The following is a 6270-nucleotide window of genomic DNA, read 5'->3' as shown; positions in this document are numbered from 1 at the left end:
ATAAACACATTTCATTACACCAAATACACAAAATAATGTTCTTTTTAGCAGCATCATATGACCCCTTTAAGGTCCGGAATTTGACATTCCAAAACATTAACTTTGCAGTGTTCTCCTTATGATGGGCTCATAAACATTAACATTAGCCAATGTGTGAAAGGCCTTTAGTTGCTTAGAAGTTAACCTGCAGTCCTTTGAAACCTAGTGAACTTTTACACAATTTGCTTTTAGTGTTCTTTGTTGGTGGACCACTCCTGGGGAGGGAAACAGTGGTCTTGAATTTCCTCCATTTGTACACAGTCTGTCTGACTCTGGATTGGTGGAGTCCAAACTCTTTAGAGATGGCTTTGAAACCTTTTCTTGCCAGATGAGCAACACCAACTCTTTTTCTGAGGTCCTCAGAGATCTCATTTGTTCGTGCCATGATACACTTCCACAAACATGATCAGACTTTGATAGATTCCTGCTCTTTAAATAAAACAGGGCACGCACTGACACATTGGTAGTAATTTCACTTATTGAAAACAACTCTGAAAAACAGATGGACTCTAATTTCACCTTCAAATTAACTGCCAATCCTAGAGATTCACATACTTTTGCCACTCACAGATATGTAATATTGGATAATTTTCCTGAATAAATAAATGACAAAATATATTTTTTCATCTCATTTGTTTGATTGCATTCTCTGTCAACTTTCAGGACTTGTGTGAAATTTTGATTATGTTTTGTGTCATATTTATGCAGAAATATAGAAAATTCTAAAGGGTTCACAAACTTTCAAGCAAAACTGTATATTGTTAGAAAAGATTTATATTTTGAATAAATGCTGTTCTTTTTAACTTTTTATTCAGCAAAGAATCAAAGAAAAAAGTATCGCAGGTTCCAAACATTAAGCAGAACAACTGATAATAAATCAGCATATAAGAATGATTTCTGAAGGATCATGTGACACTGAAGACTGGAGTAATGGCTGATGAAAATTCAGTGCTGCGTCACAAACATTTTAAAATGTAAAGTATATTAAAATAGGAAACCAATGTTAGAAATAGCAATAATATTTCACAATATTACTGTTTTTCTGTATTTTTTATCAAAGAAATACTGCCTTGATAAGCATAAGGTCTTACTGATCCCAAACTTTTGAACGAGCCAAAGGACAAACTGCCAAAGGACGATGCTGTGAAGAATCAATGGCTAAAGGTGCAATAGGTGATTGTCTTCAGAAACATTTTTTGTTATGCTGGTTGAAAGTCTCTTCACATTCCGATCATTACATGGTCTAAATGTATTTATCTGTATTTATATGTTCTGTGGAAGGCGTAGGACCAAGAAATGTTCGTCCAATCAAAGCGCTCGGTCCGAGCGTTTTAATTGGCTTTCCTACCTGCCTGTCAACATATGCATTAGAATACCTCTGCGCACCCTGTTTGCGCTGACAGGATACGTCATCAGTGCGTTCACACATTCTGTGCAAACAGAGCGAGAATGGCAGACAAACATCAACAACCCGATCTTCCTTGCTGGTATTGTAGTTCTTTTAAAGTTTTCTCACCGGTGAATGACACATGATGTAGCCCAGCGGTTCCCAATTCCAGTCCTCGCATATAAAGAATCGAAAGAAGAATAAAAATTAAGAATCGACTCTAAACAGCTGAAACGAGTCGTTAGTAATTTGAATCCCACTTCCGTGACAGCTACACGTCACGGGGTAACACATTTGCATAATGCACGCCTATGTTCTACGTTGACCGGCCGCGAACAACTTGACCCCGCCCACAGACACGTCATTCTACTGATGACTGCTTCTCTAATCTCGGGGAGTTCAATGCGGGATTCACAAAATGTTTGCTGTTGAAAGATGGATCAGTATCCTGTTTGTTTGGACCAGCTGCTCCGCTGAATCACAACCTGTAAGTATGATAAATAATAGATGTTTATATTTTCTATAGAGCATTCAAAATACAGAACTATTGAAATAGGCGTATCCTTTCCGACACACGCTGTACGCCGTAGACCAGTCACAACAGACTAGGCCATCTGACCAATTGCAGGCTCACGGAAAGGAGGGGTTTAGAGAGACTGAATCTTTGAACTGCTTCAAACTAATTGTTTAAGAATCGCTGGAAAATTAGGAGATATTAAATGCATATTTTGAGAAAACGAAAGTGTTTTTGGACCTTACATGCATGTAATCCTATTGTAGGAGACACCTAAAACAATATTAGGAACCGTAAAAATGGCATAATAGGGGCACTTTAACATTCAACTGAAGATAAAATTGGTCACACCATGAAATGAAGTCCTCCACGACAAGGAGGATCAGGCTAAAGTTAGCATTTACCTACTGCACCTTTAACGTTTATTTTTACAGCAATACCAAAGCAGTATAGCCCCAACCCTTGTGTTGTGTCCCCGTCATTTTACTGAAGACTGCTACAGCAACAGTGTTTCCCACAGACTTACACTCTATGTGTGGCGGGACTTCCCCTGTGGGATATACTGTATGTACCGGTTCACATTTACGGCTCTGCGTGTTTGCTGCGTAAAACCATCAGTCGATTTTTGCGTTGGTCTGAATGAAAATGCAAATTCATTCGTTGCCACTAGGTGCCACTTTTGGAATGGTAAAAATAGCTGCTGAGTATCAACAGCTCCTTTGAATCACATTCAGCCACTATTACCCACCCTCTTAAAATCCATTTTATAGTTGTTTATCGACCCCCGGGACCACTAGGTAACTTCGTGGAATAATTATATGTGCTGCTCTCAAACTTTCCTGAGGATGGTACTCCCCTAGTTATGCTTGGAGACTTCAACATCCACCTAGATAAACCTCAAGCTGCAGACTTCAACCAACTGGACCTTATTTACACATGACACTGCTCCACTGATCATGTGCTGGTTACTCCACTGCACACCTCAGATCACTTCCTCCTCACTCTTAACCTCAACATGGTTCCTGACACAACACATACCCGTACACATGTCACTTTTCGACGTAACCTATGCTCTCTCTCACCCTCCCGGCTATCTGCTATGGTTTCATCTTTGCTTCCTTCCTCTGAACAGTTATCATCTCTTGATGTTAACAGTGCTACTGATACTTTCTGCTCCATTCTTACGTCTTGTTTAGACACTGTCTGCCGCTTGTCTTCCAGGCCAGCTCGTACCACCTCTTCTGCCCCTTGGCTAACGAGTTGTGTTCAACCAAGTCTCAGCCTTTCTCACACAGAACAACCTCCTCGACAGCAACCAGTCTGGATTCAGAAGTGGACAACCACTTCTGAAAGACTGTTGCTTTCAGTTGTTGAAGCCCTAAGACTGGCAAGAGCGGCTTCCAAATCTTCTATACTTATTTTGCTGGATCTGTCTGTGGTTAAGGACTCAGCTGCTCGGATTGAGTTGGGTAGGTCATTCCACCAGGAGGGAACATTTAATGTAAAAGTCTGTAAAAGTGATTTTGTGCCTCTTTGGGATAAAGCGATGTTCACTTGCAGAACGCAAGCTTCTAGAGGGAACATAAGTCTGAAGTAATGAGACACCTTAGCACCCCTACTTCCCGCGGTAATGATTCTATGTCCTTGGATTGAAGGCATTTTTTATGAACAAATTTGGAAAAAATAATAATGAGCCACAAACTAAGCATTCGTTTGAAGTAAGGGGAAAATCCAAAAACCTTTTATTTATTTGTTACAATGCGGGTAGGCCTATGTCTTATTAGTTCTGTTAATAAAAGTTTTATGTTTAATATAAGCTACTTTGTCATTGTTGCTGATGTTGTGTGTGGGACTTTTTTTTTTCATTAAGAGTAATACTGAATCAACCTTAAGCATTAATTTTGTTCGAGAACAGGAAAGATCTAACGTTAAAGATCAAAATAAGCGCTGCAGATGCGAGAATGCGAGATTGGTTGCTGCTGAGGTAAATAGACGCTCTCGATCTTTCTCTGCTGTATCTTGCAATGGCTGTAGAAATGGTCGTTAATTCTTGATTTGGGTACGACACAGACATGTTACAGGTAATAAATAATATGATCAAAAAGTCATGGCAACAAACGTCTTCCTAAGTCAGTTTAAGTTGAAACGACTTTCACAATCAATTTGATTAATTTATGTTTTACTGTTGCTTATTGTCATTGTAGGCTTAGGCTTACTTTTTTCTATGAATTTGAATGAATATACAAATTAATAAAATGAGTTTTATTTACACCCTTAGCACCCCTCCCACCGTAATGATTCTATGTCCTTGAATTGAAGGCATTTTTTATGAACGAAGTTGGAAAAAACAAATAAAAGTCTAATGTAGTCTGGGATAGATTGCGTTATCTGCCTCAGGCAATGGCAGCACGGAGCACAAGTTAAATGAACAATTCTTCACTTTAATACAAGTTACATGAATGCACATCAGAGGATATCTTAACAAATAAAGTACAACTTACAATCACGCATCATTTCTGTGTCTATAAGCGGTTTTAACCAGGGATCATCAGTATAACAGCCTGTGAAGTAGGCCTATGTGTCAGTTACTGTACGTGACATTTACCTCAGGAAGATAAAACTGTCTAATCATATCGCCAAAATTATAAATACATTAGGCCTATACATTTGTGTAGAATATAAACAAGTTTTTATAACAACCATTTAAATGACTATCCCCCGGTTTCACAGACAAGGCTTCAGCTTAATGCCAGACTAAAATCTAAGTCTGAGCTTTTTCAACTGAAAGAAACTTGCTCTAACTTTAAATAAAAAAAAGAAAGTGCCTTTATTTTGTCTCAAAATGCACACCGGTAATGTTTTTTCTAAGGCACATTTATAAAAATTACTTAAATGTCCTAATTGAACTATGGCCTAATCCTGGCACTGTCTAAGCCCTGTCTGTGAAACCAGGCCTATATCTAAAAAAATTAAGCATGTCATAATGTAGCCTAATAAGGCTAATTTTCTTTTAATAAAACTATGATTATGTTGTGCTCAAATTTATTATATTGAAAGATAATTATGATAATGTAAACATAATAATAATTGTTTTAAGTTATGTGCTGGTATTACCTTATGAACTGTGATTACATTATAAGTTGCCACAATGTGTTCATAATGTTCATAATCTCATATAATAACCTATTACATTATGTGAATTTTTTTATTATATTGAAAAATTATTATTACATTATGAGCTCAAGATTTTATTACGTTTTGAGAAAATTATTACATTATGAACATTTTATTACAATAATAATGTAATATTTATTACATTATGTGCCGTTATTACATTATGAGTTGCTTTGGTTTTACTAGGATTACATAGAGCAGCACTGCAATGCAGCAGCAAGCGCATGAGGTTGTCATGGCAACCAGATACATTGCGCGCGAATTACTTGTAAAGGTTGCACTGTCTATTGTAGGCCGAATATAATGCACTATAAACATGTTTGTCAACAAAATAGCAAAGTAGACTTTAAGCAAATCAATGAGTAATCTACCCACTGCTTTAAAACAGATATCTTTTGCAGTGGTGTAATGTAACGAAGTAAAAATACAGTACTTAAGTATTTTTTGGGAGTATCTGTACGTTATTTGAATTTTTATATTTCAGCCAACTTTTACTTTTACTCCACTACATTTCCTAATTAAAATGTATACTTTTACTCTGAACATTTCCCCAAAGCATATTCGTTACTTACTACAAAATAGTCAGAAGTCAGAAGAACACGGATTGCAGGAAAGCAGGTTTGACGAATCAGTGGTCTGGCGCTTGCAAGTTAGACTCCTAAAAACACCTTTGCTCATGTGCGCGCACAACCGCGGATGATTTCATTTAGGGATGGGCGATACCCCTTATTTTGTTTTCGATACGATAAGAAGTCAGAAGAACACGGACTGCAGGAAAGCAGGTTTGACGAATCAGTGGTCTGGCGCTTGCAAGTTAGACTCCTAAAAACACCTTTGCTCATGTGCGCGCACAACCGCGGATGATTTCATTTAGGGATGGGCGATACCCCTTATTTTGTTTTCGATACGATACCGATATTTTTCAAGGCAGTATCGTCGTTATCGATACCGATTCGATACTTATGCACTAAACTTTTAAATTATGAAATTTATGAAATTATTAAATTACTAAGAGTAAAATGGGTAATGAAAACCACTTAACTTTATGTTTAAAACGCATTTTAACCCGTTTAATCCAAAATCTTTCCCAGACATGAAAATATCCAAATGATGCATCATTAGGAACCCTTTGAAATAATCAGATTTTTTTTTTTTT

Source organism: Sinocyclocheilus anshuiensis, unplaced genomic scaffold (assembly GCF_001515605.1).
Source record: "Sinocyclocheilus anshuiensis isolate Anshui unplaced genomic scaffold, SAMN03320099.WGS_v1.1 scaffold1332, whole genome shotgun sequence".
NCBI lineage: Eukaryota > Metazoa > Chordata > Actinopteri > Cypriniformes > Cyprinidae > Sinocyclocheilus > Sinocyclocheilus anshuiensis.
The sequence above is the reverse complement of the archived record's forward strand: the minus strand, read 5'-3'. Positions refer to the sequence as shown.